General features: G+C 45.0%; 1 protein-coding gene across 1 annotated transcript in view; it reads right to left on the bottom strand.

Moving 5' to 3' along the window:
- Window positions 1-20399, bottom strand: part of Ca5b (carbonic anhydrase 5B) — a 123677-nt gene extending 103278 nt beyond the window's left edge. Inside the window, exon 1 of the mRNA XM_052718177.1 lies at window positions 17702-20399. The gene's annotated coding sequence lies outside the window, so the exon portion shown is untranslated. The remainder of the gene's footprint in view (window positions 1-17701) is intronic.
- Window positions 20400-21774: the final 1375 nt, after the last annotated feature.

Raw genomic sequence — 21774 nt, 5'->3', positions numbered from 1 at the left:
GAGTGCTGGGATTAAAGGCGTGCGCCACCACCGCCCGGCACTCCTCAATATTTTAACATTCTGGTCTTGAATGATGAAGACTGCCCTTCCCAAGGTCCCTGTACCTGGGATACCTGCTGTCAGAGGAGGGGTAGAACTATAGCTGAGATTGCTAGTCCCCTTTTCCTAACAAGGCCCTGATGGATCTCATGGTGAGAGTGTCCTTTAAATGCAGGCAACAGTTTTATACCTTCCTCTCCAGTATACAGAACAGTGGTTAGAATCCAGAGCTTTCCTTCCTGTGGTCCTCATTCAAGATGTTCAGCTATCACACATCTAGCAAGGCTGAATGTGCAGGCCTACCATGTCACTACAGGAAGTGGACCCTAGTATGTTTAGACCTGCTGGTATACAGGTGAACATTACTCGCTTGGGTAAAGGGAAGTTGAGTGATTATAAGTTGAAGAGGTTAAACAAGTACCTTTTCCTTGGAGGTGTCCCAAGGTGAGCTTAGTTTCCTCTGGGTTACAATTTAAATTTTCTGGTGGGATAGTTGGGGTAATGGAAGGGACTGGCCCTTATGCCCACATAAAAAGGAGAGCTTGGGCCTAGATAAAACTAGTATCTTGCTGGAGAGATGGCTCAGAGGTTAAGAACACTGACTGCTCTTCTAGAGGTCCTGAGTTCAATTCCCAGCAACCACATGGTGGCTCACAACCATCTGTAATGAGATCTGGTGCCCTCTTCTGGCCTGCAGGTGTACATGCAGGCAGAACATTGTATGCATAATAAAACTAGTATCTCTTCCCAGGCTGAGGAGTGTATGATGTATTCAATTATATAATAACATTAAGGTCTCAAGCTCAGGGGCATCACTGGGAATGAAACTTTAATTCTGTTCTTGAGTAGGGTTGAGGTTGAGTCTGTTACTATAGGCCCTGTGATTGTGACTATGGATTGATTCATTACCATGGGTGAAGTAGTCTGGGGAGGGAGAATAGGGAAAGTAGACACCCTAGTGTTTGGCTGAAGTAGCCAGCTTTTTCTGGGGCTTATAGCATTGGCCTGGTGGGGTGATACCTTTTATTTTATTTTATTTTTTTTTTGGTTTTTCAAGACAGGGTTTCTCTGTGTAGCTTTGCGCCTGTCCTGGAACTCACTTGGTAGCCCAGGCTGGCCTTGAACTCACAGAGATCCACCTGGCTCTGCTTCCTGAGGGCTGGGATTAAAGGCGTGCGCCACCACCGCCCGGCGGGGTGATACCTTTTTATAGTGAGTGAATTCTACATGGGACTATCACCATAATTAATAAATTTAATCACAAATCCCCAGGCCTGGCCTGTAGGCCAATGTTTGGTGGTCAACTCATTCTAGGCTACAATCTTTAAAGTGAAGGTGATTGCAGTTCCCAAGTTTGTAATCTCTGGAAGGATATACCTGTTGAATGGAGATATATAGGTTTTATGTTCATCCTGGTCAGACTCAGTCTCACAGCCCTGGGTGGCGCAATGATAATCTCTCTTCCATTTAAGACATTGTATAGGCCCATCTGCCAGACATGCATAAAATAGTGAGGACCAGAAGAATGTTTTCCACATTTTCATTCCAAACCCCAGATGAACTGGACTGTAACTTCACCATTCAGCCCCAAGTTTATTGTCAAAGAAATCACACAGGTCAAATCTAAACATAAGTCAGGAGGTGGTGATCTGGAAAATGCCTAATACGTTCCCATCTGTGGTTCAAGAAAATTCCCAATCCCATAGTTCAACATTTTCAGTTGGCCACACAGTGGGAGTCACCTACCAAGGTTCCCAGTATTAGCATTAGTCTGAGTTCGAGGTGTGACTAAGTCTCTCTCACCTTTAGAGGGTGCTAGGGATCTTGCATTATGCTTCCCTTTTCACCCTTCTCCTGGCTGGTGGTGTCTGCCTTTAGATGGGACTGGTGGATTCAAGCTGTGGTCCCCACTACTGTGATGGCTGTTGCTGTTGTCAGAATTATGAGATATAGTTCCATCCAGGAAGGTTCCAGAGTCTTGCTGAGTAAGTGGCAGACCCACACCAAGCCCCCCGGGATTGAACTTGTGTGCTAGTTGAATCAAGGGTGGAGCAAGTGGTGGGGGTGACAGATGACTCTGGATGTCTCTAGTTGTCTATTGCAAGGATTGTAAAGTCTTGAAGGAATGATTAGACATTTCACTCATCTGTGGCCTTCCCACAGCAGAAAGAAGTGGAGGCAGTCAGCTAAACATTACTTCAAATTATTTCAGCTTATCTCGGTACAGGGAGCACCTGATCCTAAAAAGAACAGTAGAGAGCAATTTGGTCCAGCATTTGCCAGTTTCTGCCCAGAACTTAAATGTTTAACATTAATGCCAAAGAGGAGGGAAGGCCGAATTGGGGAATGATATCCATTAGTAGCTTCTTAGCAACATTAGTGGTTTCTGACTTCACCCATGCTGAAAAAATATCTATAAAAACTAGCAAATACTGGTAGCCAAACCTTGTCTGAATAACTTCAGTAAAGTCTGGTTCCCAGTGTTCACAGGAACAATGCTCCCTTTCTTGAACACCCATGAGTGCTGGTTTTCCTCCTCTCAGGTTCACCTGGGTACAGACAGTACAGCAGCAGGTAATCGGTTTAACCTTTTCACCTAGGTGGAGTAGGAAGTACCTATCCCCGACTGATGAATCTGCAAGAGAATAGATGGGCCTAGGGCTTCTGGGAGGATGGGGTGTCTCCCTGGAAGACAGTCCTCTGTGTTTTTTTTCTTTATTAAGAAATCTTCTACTCATTCCTCATGCTATCCACAAACCCACCCTCCTCCCTCCTCCCACCCCTCAGCCCTCTTTCCCAAGCCACCCCGCATCCCCACATCCCCCAAATCGAGGTCTTCCATGGGAAGTCAGCAGAGCCCAGCTCACTGAGCCTAGGCAGGTCCAAGCCCCTTCCCACTGCACCAAGGCTGTGGAAGGCGTCACACCACAGGCATCGGATTCCCAGAACCCTGCCCATGCACCAGGGAGAGATCCCGATCCCCCTGCCTGGGTGCCCCCCAAACAGTTTGAGCCAAACAACCATCTTCCGTGTCCAGAGGGCCTAGTCCAGTCCCATGGGGGCTCCACAGCCACCAGTCCACAGTTCATGGACTTCCACTAGTGTAGCCGGTCATTTCTGCACACCCTCCCATCATGATCTCGACGTCCCTCACCTGCAGTATCTCTCCTCTCTCTCATCAATTGGATTCCCGGAGCTCAGCCTGGTGCCTGGCTGTGGATCTCTGTATCTGCCTCGATCTGTCACTGGACAAAGGCTCTATGATGACAGCTAGGTTATTTGCTAGGCTAGTCACCAGAGTAGACTGGTCAAGGCACCCTCTGGACCACTGCCAGCAGACCAAGGTGGGGTCAACCTTGTGGATTCCTGAGTCTCCCCAGCACCCTGCCTCTTCCTATTCCCATGATGTCCTCATCTATCATGGTATCTTCCTCCCTGCCCTCCTACTCTGTCCCTGTTCCAGCTTGACCCTCCCATTTCCCTATGTTCTCATCCCCCACTCCTCGCCCTCTGCCACCCCCCACACCCAGTCCACTCATGTAGATCTCATCCACTTCTCCTTCACTGGGTCATCCATGTGTTCCTCCTAGGGTCTTTTCCTGTTAGCTAGCCTCTCTGGAGTTGTGGGTTTCAGTCTGGCCATCCCTTCCCTCCCATTTAGTATCCACTTATGAGTGAGTACATACCATGTTTGTCCTTCTGAGTCTGGGTTACCTCACTCAAGATGACATTTTCTAGATCCATCCATTTGCCTGCAAATTTCATGATATCATTGTTTTTTACCGCTGAGTAGTACTCCATTGTGTATATGTGCCATATTTTCTTTATCCATTCTTCAGTTGAGGGGCATCTAGGTTGTTTCCAGGTTCTTGCTATCAACTATGTTCATATCAGCATTATTCGTAATAGCAGTCCTCTGTCTTAGTGAACCCCTGCTGTCTAGCCTAATTTTCTTCCTCACTGGTGTATGTGGGCTATTCTAGCAGCACTGGTTTGGACAGGAGGGTGAGAACCAAGGAAGTGCCTAACATTTGTAGTGGCCCCACTGGCTTTGGGGCTGCTTTTTTTGCCATGGCATCAGCAAATCTGTTACCTTGGACTTCAACCAAGTACCCTTTTTGGTGCCCTGGACAACAGATAATAGCAAGCTTCCTCAGCAACCAATTACTTGCTAGAAGAGCTGAGATCTCTTCGTTTCTTATCTCTTTTCCCAGAGGTCAGCAGTCCCATTCTTGGTACAAGGCACCGTGGACATGTGCAGTGGCAAAGGCATATTGGCTATTGGTATAGACAGATGTTGACAGTACAGCTATTTCCCAATTTTAGCGCCTGGGTCAAGGCTATCAGTTCTGCCTTTTGAGCTGATGTCCCTTAAGGCAGAGATTGGGCCTAGATTACCTATGTGAGTGTCACTATAGCCACTCCTGCATATCTGACTCCATCTTGTACATAATTGCTTCCATTGGTGAATAAAGATGCATCTGCTTTTCTAAGGTGGTCTTGGAGGTCTAGTCATCAATATTGCAGATGGTTGATGACCTGGGCAAAGTCATGGACTGGCTGTTCTTCAGGGTCAGGCAGGAGGGATGCTGAATTTAACACTGTAGGTGAAAATTTGATCCTGGTACTGGGTGGGGCATGCATTTGACATCCAGCGGCTCCTTGAAAGAACATTTCAATGGAGTGGGGAACGGTGACAACCAACTCTTGCCCATGGTCACCTTATCAGCTTCCTTTAGCAATAGTGCGCTAGTCATCTTGCTGCAACAGGGTCTAGGCCAGTGGTTCTCAAACTTCCTAATGCTGCGACCCTTTAATTTGGTTCCTCATGTGATTACTCCCAACCATAAAATTATTTTCATTGCTACTTAATAAGTGTAATTTTGCTGTTATGAATCGTAATATAAATATCTGTTTTCCAATGGTCTTAGAGGACCCCTGTGAAAGGGTCGTTCATCCCTTGAAGGAGTCACAACCCACAAGTTGAGAAGCACTGATCTAGACACTTAGACAAATAGGCCGGCCATATGCCTTTTCCAGGATCTCAAAAGTTTGAGTCAGTACACCTTTTCCCACTCCATGCCGTTCATCAACAAATAAGTGGAAAAGTTGAGCAGTGTCAGATAGCTCGAGCACTGAGGCTGACATCAGGCTTCCTTGTTTTTGGAATGCCTCCTTTTCTTCATCCTGCCTGCTCAGGGGGCCATTTCCTTCTCTGCTCTGCTACTGCTTGTTTTTCCTAGGTTTTGCTATTTTTACAAAGTTAGGGTATCTGCAGTCTGCAGTATCCAACTGTACCCAAGAATTTTCTCACCTGCCTTTTAATCCTGTGGCTCAGGGATATTCAGAATAGTGTGGATCCTGCAAAAGGACAGTCCGACTGCTGCTCTCTAAGCAATACCCTGGATAATTTACCTTACTGGAGCACAATTTGGCTTTTTTGGCAGATACCCTGTAGCCCAGCTGCTGGAGGGTTTCAAGCATTTCCTTGGTAGCTTGCTGGCACTCTTTCAGAGTGTGTGCAGTGATGAGATCATCCATACTGCAAGAGGTGACCTTTGAGTGCTGTTGGTAGTATTCAAGCAGGTCCACACTGAGTTTCATTAAACAGAGTGGGGGAGTTCTTAAACCCCTGTGGTAGTCAGATCCAGGTCAATTGGTTGCTGAACCTTGACTCAGGGTCTGTCCATTTAAATGAAAATATAGATTGGCTCACAGGCACCAGAGGCAAAGAGAAAAAGGCAACTTTTAGGTCTAAGACAGTTATTCCTGGCCCCAGGAGGCTGATAAAAGTGTAAGATTTGGGTGCAATTGTGTGGATAATTTCCACTTTTATTTACTTCCCTTAAATCCTGAACAGGACAATAGTCTTTGGTGCCTGGCTTAACAACAGGGAGTACTGGAGTGTTCCAAACTAAGTGGCAGGGAAACAAAATTCCTGTATTTCTAAGGCTGCTGATGCTTTATAAAGCCTGTCTTAGCCTCCCTCCAGATGGGGTATTGTTTTACTCCTACAGGCAAGGCTGAACTCAAGAGCTGAACAACAGCTGGGTGGTGGTGGTGGTGGTGGTGGTGGTGGTGGTGCACGCCTTTAATCCCAGCACTCGGGAGGCAGAGCCAGGCAGATCTCTGTGAGTTCCAGGCCAGCCTGGTCTACAGAGCGAGATCCAGGACAGGCACCAAATCTACACAGAGAAACCCTGTCTCGAAAAACAACAACAAAAAACCAACAAAACAAACAAAAAACCCTTGTAGAATGGGCAATATAAGGCCAGAACTTGGGAATGGTCTCTGCCCACACTCCAGGGAACTTTAGCTGGGAGGGGCATGTCTATTCTGTTCATTTAGTATTCCTTTCTGTCATTTTATAGTCTTCTAAGGGGCAAGTTGCCAGGATCTGAGTATGGACTACCCAGGTCCAGAGAGCCTTTATTTTCATGTGGTACCAAGTTTTCTTAACAAATGTCTACCAGCTCCACACCAAAAGTGGGTCATTCTAGTTTACAGAAAGTGTAGAATTCCTATGGTGACAATTTAGTCCATACTCCGCCTCACAGAACTCCTGAAAGTATTGCAGCGTGCAGTTCAGGGCAATTTGGCTGACACTGGCCCAACCCCCACCCCTTCAACAAAACTGAAAATAAGTCCAGCAGACAAAAGAGTAGCATAAAAAGACAGACCGTCAACACCACAGGCAGAGAAGACCAGACAAACTGAGACACCAGAACCAGGACAGAAGGATGTGTTTTCTGTCCCAGAGACTGGCTCTGCCATTGCATCCATCCAATCTCTGTCTCTACAAGTGTCCGAACTCCAAAACAGAACAGAACAACGCACCAACTGGTCCGAGTTTCAGAGCATGTTGGACGGCAATCCTTACTTTCATTTTATTTTCAATTTGCAAATTCATGGTAGTGGCAGTCTGGGCTCCCCAAGCCTCTCAAGTCTGCAAGTGTGCTCACTCCTGTCTAAGGCTATGTGCTCCGGGCCTCTGAGTTATGAGACTTGCTCCCATCTAGGGCATATCCCTGACTAGCAACCTTTAATTTGTGGCAGCTGTGATCTTGGGTGCCCTAGGCTTCCAACTCCACCTCAGACTTGCTCTCACTCAGGTCCTATCCTGGAGCCTCCAAAAATGTTACGGAGTTCAAGACACCAAGAAAAACAAAAACAAAAACAACAAAAAAACAGACTCAATTCAAATTGTAATTAGTTAAATTTATTAAAAATTGCTAGCAGGGGGGGCCAACCTTACAGCCAAATCAAAGGTGTGCCACCCAGAAGGGGCTAAAGGGTTTTTTTAAGGTGGAGACCACAATTATTGTCTTGTTTCTGTGGAATTTGCAGTTGTATGAGAAACTTCTTCACTCCCCTCAGCTATGTGAGGAGCTGTTTCTCTCCCCATGTATACAGCAATAAAGGAACCTCCTCACTCCCCGGTACAGAGCCACAAGCGAGTTTACAGAAGCCAGAGCAAGTGGTTAATTTACACCATTACACCAAGCTGTTCCACCATTCTGAGGAGGGTACAGATTGCTAGGAGCCCACCTTTCAGGAATTTAGGGCAAAGGACAATGGCTACAAGGAGGGCACCTGGTACAGAATGAAGTTTTCTTAGCCATCACAGTTTCCAGCTGGTAGCACCCTAAAACAAGTCCCTTACGCGGTAGGATACACGATACTTTAAGGAAACCTGGCTAGTTGCATAAGTCCACACATAGTTGAAGCCAAATCCCTACCCCCTCATACAACTTCCCAACAGGCAACACCCAAGCTCTCACACTTGCTTCCAACCTCATGGTCAGTATATACTGGCTCCAGGTATATCTACAACATAATACACTCCAACAACTTAATCTGGAGAGAAAGGAGCTTCCTGATTATTAACTCCCTTTTGATACAGGAACTCCTTGAAACGGTCTCCTTCCCACCCAAGTGGCCATCCTTCACTACAGGGGACATAAAAAACACAATAGCTCTCTTCTTGACAACCAGGCTGATTAATGGCTCAACAGACCATCCCATCATATCCATATCAAGCCCCAACAGCAAAAATCCACCTCCACAACTGTCACCACCCCAACATCCTGACCTATCTATATTCCCCATTTCACCCTTCTAATCAGAGTCTACTCTCTTTTTAGTCACCTTTCACATCCACCAATAAGCTATTCCTTAAAAAGCTGACTCTTACTTGGGAGGCAGAGGCAGGGATCTCTGTGAGTTCAAGGCCATCCTCGTCTACAGAGCAAGTTCCAGTACAGCCAGGGCTACCCAGAGAAACCCTGTCTTGAAAAACAAAAACAAAACAAACACAAAAGCTGACTCCTGTGAGACTTGCCAAAAGATAAACCTAACTTCAACCTTTGCCCCTCTCCCCCATTCCACAACTTCCATCTCACCATATAAGAGACCAGTACTACCCTAGACTGGCAGATAGATTTTACTCACATGCCTCTAGTCAGAAGACACATGTACTTCCCAATATTTGTAGATACTTTTTCAGGATAGGATAAGACCTTCCCAATCACAAATAAAAGACTATGTTCACCCACTCCTCTCTCAAATCATTCCCTGCTTTGGATTGCCCTCCTCCATACAGTTAAACAATGTCTCCAGACTCATCTCTTCCATTACCTCTGCCAAATCCCCTGGAAATTCAACATTAGTTAAAAGGACAAACAGGACCATAAAAAAATATTCTCACAAAACTGACTCTCGAATTAAAACAGGATGGATAAAACTCCTGCCCTTGGCTCTGCTCAAACTCTAAGCCCTGCTAAGTAAACCCTCCCTAAGCAGTCCATTTGCATGAACGTAGGGGAGAAGACCCCTCATAACCCTGGGACTCACAGTCCCGAGCTCCCTCCTTCCCTATCTCAGTCTCCTGTCCTTTCTGTACACAGAGTTTTGGAAACATACTGACTCCATCCTGTCCTCTACTCTACCCAATGCTCAAAAGGAGACATGTGCCTCTGACTCATTCCATTTCTCTCTAACCCCTAAATGGCAGAACCCTCATAAAGTCATTCTATTCACCCCAACTTTAGGAAAATTAAATAACGTTAGCTCCTGGGTCCACCTCTCCAGGCTCAAGAAGGCTTCCCCACAATTTTACTCTACATCCCTAAGCCCCACCAGGCTTCCTGCTTCCTTCCCAGTTCCCACAAATCACTGAGGAACTCTCACCAACTGCTTTGCCCCTGAGCACACCTTAATCTCTGCTTTTCCTGGAAGTGCTCAAGGAAGACCTTTTGTGGATCCTGGCCCTGGAGACCTGATATCCTTTCCCCACAAAGAGTGTTCCAATTCTTCTCTCTCAAACAGTTTCTTCACTTCAATATTATGCTGCCTTTTCAACCACCTTTCCAGACCCAGAACCCCCTTTAGTTTCTGAGCCCCACTGCTAGCCTTCCAGCTCCACCAACTCCTGACCTGGATGGATGTGATTCCAAATGACCCTACCAGGTGGGAAATGCTACCCACCCTCAACTAGCTTGGGAGGCTGCCTTAATACCACAGGGTGGTGAAGGGGGAGCTAGTCAATAAAACTAGCTGTCTACTTTTGGACTGACTTCTCTCCTTCAGATGGTGCATAGAAAACTATAAAGCTAATGCTAACTACCAACTAATAGTCCTCCTGGCCAACACTAAAAGTGCTGCACCACTGCACCCCACCCCAGCCATTGTGCAAGGCCAATGGGGGATACATAGTATATAGACATGTCTACTGAAACGAAAATGATGGTGCAGAACACTGGTCCTTTCTCACAATCTGGAAATGCCTAGACTTCTCCTCACCTAGGGTGTGGAATGGGGCTCCCACAGAAGGACAAGGGGGGGTTCTATGTCAGGGACTAATGGGGAGAGCAGACAGGGCATCTTCTGGGAACTAAAGATAAGGTCTCACAATTGAGATAGGATGGTACCAAAAGCACCACTGGAGGGATATAACATGCTAACGATCCTCTGGCTGTTCATCACCCCAGGAATGCCTCTATTCCTGTGGGCAAAGTCAACTTTAACCCATGGGCCCCTGCTCTATCCCAAGACTCCCTGGTATATGCCTGCCTCAAAGGCTCCCTGAGTACACAGCCTCATCCCACAGGAAGGTTGTGGCCCCTCACTGTTCCAATAGAGCCTGTCTTTCCCTGTCTCACCTCTCCGCCTCATTTTCCCTACCACAGCGATCCAGTTCTTTACCTGTTAGAAATATCATGGATGGGTAGATTAGGGCCAAGAGTAAAAGTAGGAGCGACATAAATGGACAGAAGCTCTGTATTATGCCCTACCACTGAGTCTAAGGATTTTACACAGTAAGAATGCAGCTGTGACAAAGTCAAATCCCTAGAACAGTGTTTCTCTGCTGAAGCCTTGGGGGTAGAAGAGACACTCTTAATACAGTTTCTCATGTTTGGTGACCCCCAACCATACAATTATTTCTGTTGTTACTTCCTAACTGTATTTTACTGATGCCCCGCCCCCCTCAGGGGTCACGACTCACAGGTTGAGTATCACCGGTCTAAAGAGAGACAGTAGGGCCCTGCTATCAGACTCACCTTTTTTCACTTGGAGACTTTGAACCTTTACAGGTAAGCAGGAGTTCACAAGGAAGCTGATCTCCAAAGACAAAATACCAAAGGCTTCCACTTCCACACCTAGGCATAAAGAACTTGGCAAAATCTATAATGAGTGGGATCTTATCCATGCCCCTTACATAAAGCCGGACTTTTCTCTTTAAAAAATGGAGGAGAGGAGGGCAGTATCTTTAAGACTCCATTTTCCTCAGCTCAGATTTAAAGAAAAAATTGTCTCCATAACAAAGAACAGAAGCAATCTGGGGTCCAGTTCCCTTCCACTCTGTGTTAAGTTTCAAACCCTGGACAAATGGCAGAGGTGCCTATTTAACATATCAAAGCAGACCTGGCTGCTAGATTTTCCCAGCATCCCTCAGTCCCCACCTGTTACAGGGTATGGCTGGCACACTCCGCCCTCTGCCCTGAACTCTCCGGCCCAGGAGCTGGGCCACTCTTCCCCCAGAGGCTCTTCCGTAAATAATCCAGACATTTTGGTTACCTGCCCTGTTAGACATTTGGCCTCCTGTGTCAGGGGACCAGTGTTGTGGTTCTGCCTCAACCTATCAAAGGGTTCTTTGAAGGGGGGAAGTGAGGAATTGAGGAGTGCTAAATAGAAATATAGATGAAGAAAAAAAAGGCACATGAAAGCTTTGGGAGGGCCATGGGTCAATACCCAGCAGCCTCAAGTTTATTTCTAATGGGCTTTTTATACACTAGCAAGGGGAGAGATAAAAGACCTCCCCCTTTCAAGATCAAGGCACACTGCACAACCAAGTGTAGACCCTTCAAAACACCTGGTAACCATGCCCCACAGCAAAGCATCTTGTGCTCAGACCTTGAAGTATAAGACACCTGGTAACCATGCCTTTGCACCCTATTATATAGCAACTCTGACTCTCTGACCTTGAGTCAAACCACAAGTTGGAATCTTTGTGGGCTCCCACACTCCTGGCTGCTGCACTTGGTCCCCCTCTCTCCTTTCTCCCTTCCCCTCCCCACATGGCCCAGCTCAGTCTAGTCATGTCCACTCTAGACTCTCCCAGATATTCCTACCTCTGACTATGCTCTCCCACATGTCTACAATAAACTCCTCCACCATACCTAGGAGCAGTCATGACCTTTCTTTTCCTTTTCTTTCTTTCTTTTTTTTAAAGATTTTTATTTATTTATTATGTGTACAGTGTTCTGCTTGCATGTATCCCTTCAGGTCAGAAGAGGGCACCAGATCTCATTACAGATGGTTATGAGCCACCATGTGGTTGCTGGGAATTGAACTCAGGACCTCTGGAAGAACAGCCAGTGCTCTTAACCTCTGAGCCATCTCTCCAGCCCCCTTTTCTTTTTTTCATTCACCCAGGAATGGACCAGATTACCCACCTCAGAGCTAACATGTATCTATGTTCTAGCCTATGTCTCCAGGCTTGCTATAAATTGCAAAGCTGCAGGATCTCCAGAACACAGGGCATCAGGAGGCCCAGGAGGAGCCCAAGCAAGTGCCCAGCATTGATAGGGTAGTAGAAAGCAGAAGCCTCAACCGGACCAATGACTCTTTAAAATGACCACTGGCAAGGAAAGGGGCACATGGCATGACTCACGGTGTGACACTGCAACTTCCATGATGAGATTTTTAATTTTTCCCTGTTTGTTTTTTTGTCTTAAATTTTTGTTTCATTTGGGTGGTGTGCAGGGGCAGAGGGTGGATGCGAAGAGACAGATAAAGGAATGGGATCAAGATAAAATACACAGAGAATAAATAAAATTTTAAAAAATTTGTTAAGATGGCCACAGGAAGGAAATTAAACTAGTAAGTAACAGAATAGACTAAAAAGTATGCATTAATATGCAAATTAAACAAAGATTGCAAGACTTGATTATCACCATGATTCACTTGCAAACTAATCCTTCACACTTGGGCTCTAACTTCCAGGAGACAGTTTTCCTTTACCTATTAGTATGTTAATAGGGCTGCAGGATATCCCTGGGGCCTGCCAAACTGCAGAAGAATAAGAACAAACCTCTCTATGGCAGAATGAAAGACATTAAGAGCAGAAGTTTTCCACCCATTGCCCTAGAAAAACCCAGGATCTGCAGCTCCCTAGGAAAATGGGGAATGGTTTTCTGTAGGCAAGTGGTCTCTACTCCATTTTCCCAAGCCTAGAGTTGAAGAAAACTACCACCCCCAAGAATCTGTCTTCTGGTTTGTAAAGGTGCTTAAAATAAGCCTACAACTCAACACTTGACCAACTACAAATAAATTCTTTTTTCCTTTATCAGTTTCTGTTTCCTGATTTCTTTTGAAATACAGGTAAACTAAAATGAAGAGCAGGGAAAGGTCTTATTTCCATAAAAAACAGAAAACTCCTTATTCTCATTCATCTTCACAGAAGAAATGATTCTCTTGCTTTGGTTGCTAAAAGTATAAATTCAAAATCAAACCCTTGTTTTTCTTTCCAGGACTGTGTGTGTGCGTGTATGTTGGGAGGTAGAGGTGGGTACAAGTGTCCTGGCAACATTGACATTGAACCATCTTAGAAAAGTCTAGACCAGAGGTTCTCAACAGAAAAAGCTATCTTGCCCTCATAGTACATTTGGAATATTACAAGTAAAGGTTTCAGCAGTGCCATCTAGTGGATACATGCCAGAGGTGCTGTTCAATACCTAAAGTATACAGGAGCAAGCTGAATGTCCCTGACCAGCCCAAAATTTTGAGTCTCACAGTTGAGAAATCCTGGCCTATGAAAAGTGAGTTTTTTTTCCTGGGGGGAGGGAGGATTGGTTTTTTGAGACAGGGTTCTCTGTGTAGCTTTGCACCTTTCCTGGAACTCACTCTGTATCCCAGGCTGGCCTCAACCCCTAAACACCTCACTCACTCTCCAATGCCACTACACCCAGCTCCTGATTTTGTTTTAAGGACACCTATCACAGAGACCATACATCTTTCCCTCTGGCATACTGTAATGGTAGCTGCAGAATTCATCTTCTTCAAAGCCAATGAATAAGGTCTCTGTTAAACTGGGAAAGAGAGCTGGGTGGTAGTGACACACGCCTTTAATTCCAGCACTTGAGTGGTAGAGGCAGGCAGATTTCTGTGAGTTCAAGGCTAGCCTGGTCTATAGAGCAAGTTACAGGACAGCCAGGGCTGCACAGAGAGAGTCTGTCTTGAAAAACAAAACAGAACAAAAAACTAGGAAAGAAATGGAAGAGTCAAGTGGTCCCTGTGATGATGCTGTGATGATGCTGATCCATAATCGCTCACTACTTCAAGAAATGGAAACTGTCCATTCTCTCACCCAACCCCCAGCAGCCCAAAAGAAGCAGGCCACCCTTTCACCTGGCTTCTTCTGGCTATAAGGTCCCTATCCTGTTCGCCCTTTGGCTTCTTCTGGCTATAAGGTCCCTATCCTGTTCGCCCTTTGGCTTACGTGTTCAGCTCCATTTGTACTTCATCTCTCTTTTACTAACTTAGACACTGACTGGAGGACTTCATCACCAACTTCTTGGTAGATCCAGCTTTTTGCCAATGGCTTGTTTTTTTACAAAGATAAACTCTCATTTCCCCCTCTCTCCTCTTCCTCTACTTAAACAAAAAGCAGTGTAGAATAATTTCCTGGGAGTTGTCTTTTTTTCTTCCAAGAAGGATAATATGCTCTTAACTGACCGTGTTTTTCTTTTATGCGAAAAGGAAATGGAAACCATGAATTTTATCAGTCATGGAGTGAGCAAAGGCATACTGTCATGAAAAATCTGTTAGTAAGGGCCTTTTTCTATTTTGAAAAATAAACACACCCCAACTTGTGGATTGACTGAGTGAGACAAGCGCATCACTAGAAAGATGCTTTCGCTTTCCTTCCCATTATTTCTTCCGTAAGGATCTCTCAACATCATCTCTTCCTCTCCTTGCCCGGGACAGCCAACCTAGCTCATGGCTGTAGAGCCCAGACACGCACGCACGGTATGAAACGCCCACTCTCGCCCTTCTACCTTCGTGTCCGGCCCCTCCACAGGCTCCCGAAACTACTCATCTCATCAATGTGCTGACGCTAGAGACTGTTGTACTGAAGCCTGACTTATCTCAGCCCGCTTCTCCCTTCCTTCTCAGGCCCTGGTTTCTTCCTGCTGCTCTCCTTGGTCAGTCCAAAGCACAAGGTGCTCAAAATGGAACACACCCTTAGACTGTGAAGACTCGCTACAAAACCTCACTTACAAATCATTCTTAGACTGATCATGCATTAAAGAGGTCAACATCCTGAATATACGGGATTAAATAAAGCATACTGCCAGGCATGGTGGTGCATGTCTTTAACCCATCATTCAGGAGGCAGTGGCAAGCAGATCTTTTTGAGTTCCAGGCTAGCCAGGGCTACATAGTGAGACCCTGGCTCAAAAATCAAACAACATCACTAAAATTAGTTTCCTTTCCCTTTCCTAACCCATCAGAAAACTGAGAATGATCATTGTGTCTTATCCACCACCTGCCAGACAGCACTGTTCTTTACCCTCACTGGCTTTCTAGCCTGTCTTTTTCATGAGGACTGTGCTTTCTACAGAACCAAAGACCATCTTTGTAGGCTCTGGCCTCATTCAGGGACACACGGGCTCTCCTTAAGGCCTCAATGACAGGCAGAGAAGCACAGATTGCCTTGCTGGACTTTCAGGATTGTGGGGGAACTCTGATGCTGAATTGACTGGCCAGTGGAATCACATGCCATTACCAGCACAGGGCTTCTTGTCAATACCAGGGAGCTGAAGAGAGTCTTAAACTCAAGAAATTCCAAGGGGTTCCTAATCCAGCCATTGTTTAAGATTATTGGAAAGTTAATGAAAGAAGACTGGGTATCCTATCCTCAATCAGAATTCTTTGTGAAGACTTCGCAAAACAAGCCTGTTAATACTACAGCTCTCCATGTCTGATGGCCTTCAAAATTAATTGGAAAACTGGGAAAAATTAGTAATGCAGTCATGACACTGAGAAGTGTTGTGTAAATTAAAATTTATTTGTAAACAAGTGACTTGTGGCTACATTCAGAGAGTCCCACTCACATCTTTTGTGTGAGACAGGATCTCATAGCTATGTAGCCCAGAATGTCTTGGAACTCTTAGCCTCCCTAGGACTGGGATTCCAGGTGTGAGCCATGTTTTGCTTCTTTCAAAAGGTACAGAGTTCATAAGCATTAAGAATCACTGGAATACCATTACATTTGCACTATATCCAGTCTAGCTCACATCTGGTATAGCAAATTAAGAATTAGCAAAATAGCTGGGCGGTGGTGGCGCACGCCTTTAATCCCAGCACTTGGGAGGCAGAGGCAGGCGGATCTTTGTGAGTTCGAGGCCAGCCTAGTCTACAGCGCGAGATCCAGGAAAGGCGCAAAGCTACACAGAGAAACCCTGTCTCGAAAAACAAACAAACAAACAAAAAAAAGAATTAGCAAAATAAAATTCAATCTGTATAGTTTAGGACCTTTATGTCTCATTTCTTTTCTCAGTGACCAAGCATTTTCATTAGATAATACACTAAATGGTTCTGACCATTCTCATCTTACGTAACTAACACACATAAGTTGTTAAATTACAAGTCAGAATGGTCAACAGTTATAGTCTGTCATCTAAGAAAACAGCAGACAACAATCTTAGTTCACAGTCAAAGATAACTTCCAGCAAAGATACAGGCACAGAGCTCAGGGGTGTCCTGAAATGCTGGTTTCGGAAAAAGCTACCACTTTTCAGTGATGGTGCTTCCAACAAATGAGATTTCAACATCTGAAGGAGAATGTTAAAGACATGGTGGCAATCCTCTCACTAGAAACAGCAGCCAATGTTAAGTTCTGTGTTGTAAGAACTAGCAAAGGATTTTTTACTTTATCTTTCTTTAAGGCTCAACATTCTTGGGCATTCTTGGTCTTGAGTGTCCACCAGGCCTTCCCATGCCCAGAAAGCTGGAGAAACAATGAGTATTGTCTTTGTAACTAAGCAGGAGAGGGGTGGGTTATCATAAGAAGATATATGCTCAGTAGAGTGGCAAAGACCCTAATATTTCCTGGGTAAAAACAGGTTAGATAGTGTCACATTCTAAAAGCCAAATCAAGGCTATTGTGCCCTAATTTTTTTAAACAACTTAGAAATATGAACATGACATACAACATGGAAAGTTAATCAAGTAATTCAACAACCATGGGCCACTACTTTTTGTTTTCTTGGTTGGAACTAAACCCAGCAAGCAATCCTAATATATGAGCATACTGACTTCAGCCTTTAGCTTTCAACTTCCATAAATAAAAACAAATAATAACAATAATAAAAAAATCAGAGCAGGCTGGAGAGATGGCTCAGCAGTTAAGAGCACTGGCTGTTCAAGTTCAATTCTCAGCAACCACACAGTGGTTCACAACTATCTGTAATGAGATCTGGCGCCCTCTTCTGGCCTGCAGGCACACATGCAGACAGAACAATGTATAAAAAAAAAATCAAAGAAAACTCACTCATATAAAACACTAGACCTAGACAAACATGACTTTTTCTATTTGAAGCCTAAGAACATGAAGTGCCAGTGTTCTAAACAATCCAGGCTAGGTAGGATGTAAGCATAAACAACAGCCAGAAATTATTTTGGTCAAGGCTAATTTGTTTCAGTGAGACCACAATCAATGTTAGAGAAAATAAACTGATGATAAAGTTCATGATGCAATTTTCAAGGATCAGCTGTAACTAGAATTGGTAATGAATTCACTTTCCTACATTAATAAACTGCAAAAAGGAAAAGTTGAGAAACATGGACTCGTAAAGCAAAACAATGTTGGAAAACATTAATTCATTGTTAATACTGGAAATATATTAATCGTTTGAAAGATATTAGTCATTTCATTAAACTCATCATCATTCACATATATACAAGTTTAAGTGTGTACCCTCTTATCCTTATCTCATTTTTTTTTAACAACATCATTTTGTTCTCCTTCTCAAGGGAGATTTGGAAATGTCTCGAGACAATTCGGAATGTGATCATATTGGGGAAGGTGCTACCGATAGATCAGAAATGCCCTTCAACAGCTCAGTGCTCAGGGCAGCACACAATTGAGCATAATTACCTCCTGGGGCTGAGATGGCTCCGTGGTCAAGGAGGATCTAAGTTCAAGTCTCAGTGCTCATGTCAGGCTGCTCACAACTGTATGTGACTCCAGCTCCAGGTGATCTAATGCCCTCTTCTGACCTCAGTGGACACAAACAGAAGCACTCACGCACACGTAATTTAAAATAAGTATTTAAGGAAAATGATTACCTCCTATATATAATTAATCCCTTTTGTGTGGCGTTAGCATGACCTGGATTTAATTTCTAAGAAAGGAATGTGGAGGAATGTGAAAAAAAATCTAACAATTCCCCTGATTTTCCATGTTTAAAGCAGGGCACACGATTACAAACTGGCCAGCAAGAATTAACCCTGAACTGCTTGCAAACGTTAAAATCCAAACTCTGGACAAGTAGAGACCCACAGAAAAACTGCAATGTATGGATGCACCTTACCAAAAATGACAACTTCAAACAGGATAGACTAGACTCTGAGCTACTTGAAACTGCTCGAAGTTCTTGGCCAGTTTCTGCATGGCATAATTTTAGCATGCTAGCCGGGCGGTGGTGGCGCACACCTTTAATCCCAGCACTTTGGAGGCAGAGCCAGGCGGATCTCTGTGAGTTCAAGGCCAGCCTGGTCTACAGAGTGAGATCCAAGACAGGCACCAAAACTACACAGAGAAACCCTGTCTCGAAAAACAAAAACAAACAAAAATTTTTTTTAACATGCTAAAATTTTATAAAATAAAAAGGGGGTACTTTTTTGTGCATACTAGTCATGTTCAGTTCTTCAGGCATATATTCTCACAGTGGAGTGTCAACATTCCCCTATGTATGTATATATGGTTAACATGAGATTTTTATAAACCCAACAAGCCTTTTTGCTCTGCTAAGGGAACTAGAGTACTGACAGGCTCAGTTCCAGGTCTGTTAAGGACAGGCACAGAGACTTCGAGAGCCTTGTTGGCAAGGACCTCTGAACCAGAATCCATCTTCACAGTAATTTGCAGAGAGCTTTGCTTCAGGAATGATCTTTATCCTATTTGTCACCACTTCGGCTTGTAATACTAATCAGATACCAAATAACTTTCAGGGATCTAAAACATCAAGGGCAGAAAAATAAACTGTCAATAACAAAAACTGGAAATTATGTGGAAATCTCCAGGTAGGACAAACTAAGTACACGTGGAGCTGGATGCTCCAAGAGCAATCTCTCTCTTCACCTTCCCCACTAACAAGTCTAAGAAGCCCCACTCTACATTCCTTCTAGTAGTTCTTTGATCTGTGGTGGAAAATGAAATGCAATGCACTTCCTTCTTCCCCTCATTTCTCTAACATATATTTTCACTTGCAATTCACTTGACCTTACTTGCATTCCAATTCTAAGCAATGGTGGCCTGCTATCTGGCTCCAGAAATCGATGTGGGTGTGGAAAGACAGAACTCTGCCCTTGTTGCTTTCGGTGAATTCCAAAATTCTGACTTTAAAACACCTGAAGGAAAGGAGAAAAACAACAGAAAGGTTTTTGTTCCCAAAATACTGAAGAACAGCTATAGTGAGTGGGGTGAACTTGGGTTCACAGTAGGCTGCCATCCAGCCTGTGTGCATTTACTTCTCCGAAAGATGCACAAGACTGCTTTGCTCACTAGGAATTTCTAATTGTTCTACACACACCAGCAAAACCTTTGAAGAGAAGGGAGAGGGGCAGTAATAAAGCAGGAGAAAACGCAACAGTGGTTTCCAGGACTGACACATAAGAGATTATCCAAATTAAGGTGTACACATCCAAGTATTTCTCAAGCTCTATCAGTAAAAAACAAACGAGGGAGAGTTACAGTATAGTTTCCAGCAGCTTTGGTCCAGTAACTTTTAACGCCGGTTGTCACACGGATCCCAGTCACCCATTATTTTGGAAGTTTCTCTTCTCTCGCTCTGGTGTAGGGCACAGAAGAAAAAGGATATAAGAAACTGAGGCGTGAAAAGGTTCAAACTTGTGTTCCGGACACAGCTGTGCTGCCCTGATGCCTATCCTGAAGATGCCCAGTGAGTATGCATTCCCCTGACAGAGTCGGGATATCAAAAACGCAGATCCGGAGACGTTCCGGCTTCTTCAGCCTCGGTTTCTAGAAATGCAGTCTCCCATCTCCTAAATGGAAAGAATCCTCAGAGGTCATCTGGTGACCCTTTATAGAAGAGAGAGCACTGGGAAAACGCCGATTGACACCCCACCCCTTCCTTGCTGGGCAGGACCTCCGTTATACTCGTGGGCCTACACCTTACCGGTCTCCCCAGCCCACAGTAGCGCGTGGTAGTGTAAGGCCCAAGGAATAGTCCTTGTCCTCTCAGATAGGCCAGGCTACGCTGTTGCTAGTGCTACACAGAGTAGCCCGTACTTACCGGGACCGATCTCCGCGGTGAGTCCCGGCACACAGTTTCATGCGCGCAGCCATCTTGGCTACGCCCCCTTACGTCATGACACTACGTGAGTTCAGGACCTCTGGCCAGCCCTTTTGGCCCGTACACCGGAAGTCCCGCCCTGCGGCAGAGCTCGCCCTGGCGCTCTAGGTGGCTCCGGCGCTGGCTTTCCATCATGGTTCCATAGGTATAGCAATGACCGGACTCTGACCACAGCCGGGAACTAACTTGCTCACGCCCTCACCCTCCGGCAGCGCCACACTCTCACACTCGAGCATAAGTTCCCGCGGATGCCCGCCTCCTTCTGTAGCCACGCCTTCACAGTGCAATAGACGCCTAGGCCACGCCTCTTCCCTTGGGCTGTACCATCTGTCTCCCCTTACAGGTGGGGCCGTTTCCATGGTGCCCAAGCCTGGCTGGTTTATGTGACTGCCCCCCCCCCGCCCCGCGTTAGACACTCTTGCTGGCCTATGGGAGCATTACTCTCAAGCCATGTGCCAGTACTGTAGTGTTCTTGATGAGAACCTCTTCCTGCGCATGAGCATGAGTATTTGCCTGTGTTACATCCTGGGCACCTAAGTTCCTCACCATGAATAAATGCCTGCTTTGATTTTGATAACGTTTGTTATCTTTCATCTTCCAGAAATTATTTAAAGCAGTCTACTAAAATGTATGCAATATTCTACAGGAGAAATATTTTAAAGAATTGGAGGGAAAATTCATTGAGGGAGAATAACTAAGGCATCCAACTGCAAACCATCAGTATACAACAGTCCCTGAAGGTAGACAGTAAGTGAGGGTCTAAGCTTCTAAAAGGCCACAGAACAGAGGAAATGACAAATATTTTAAAGTTTTATAATATTCATAAAAACCAATCGAAATTTGGGTTTTGAAAAGCACACTTCTTAACTCTTACCCTGAGGGAAACTTCTGATTCCTTGCAGGGGACTAGGAGCTAGACCGATTTCCTGACAGGCACCATGACTAGATAATAATGATGGTGAGTTTTCAAGATGTATCTAGCTTCTTCCTCACCCTCCTGACCAGAGACAAAAGACTGGCAGCTTAAAACAAAGGCCTGAGGTAGATCTCTGTGAGTTTAGAGCCAACCTGGTCTATATAATGTGCTGCAGGCCAGCCAAGACTACATAGACCCTGTCTGGAGAAAAAAAAAGGCCTATTGGGCTTTGTTCTGTTCCTAGTAAGGCCCTCCTTCTAGTCCACAAGATCAAGACCAAACCAGAACCGTTTACTCCAGACTTGAGGACCTATCAGCCTCCCTGCCTTTGTTCAAACTGACCATCCCTAAATTAGGGGAGAAAGACCACCTCAAAAGACCTTAAAAATTCCAACCCCCAAATAGAGACTGGGCTTTAGCTTCTCAAGTCTCTGAGGGTCTTTTTCTCTGTGTGCTTTTCTCTGTCTCTGTCTCTCTGTCTCTCTGTCTGTGTGTGTGTGTGTGTGTGTGTGTGTGTGTGTGTGTGTGCTCTTCCTCACTTCCAATAAAAGCCTTTTCTTTACCAGCTGATTTTGCCTGCTGCTGTCTTCTTCCAAAGCTACCTGCTGCCCTGGAAATTGTCCCTGCCTTTTAACTCCTTAACTGGTGGGGAGAACAAACCCATTCAAGCCCTCTAGACCATAACTCATGATGATGATGTTGTGAGGTAAGTGGAAA

The sequence above is a fragment of the Peromyscus californicus genome, unplaced genomic scaffold (assembly GCF_007827085.1).
Source record: "Peromyscus californicus insignis strain IS unplaced genomic scaffold, ASM782708v3 Scaffold_10__1_contigs__length_136768540, whole genome shotgun sequence".
Lineage (NCBI taxonomy): Eukaryota > Metazoa > Chordata > Mammalia > Rodentia > Cricetidae > Peromyscus > Peromyscus californicus.
This window is presented reverse-complemented; position numbering and strand designations above follow the sequence as displayed.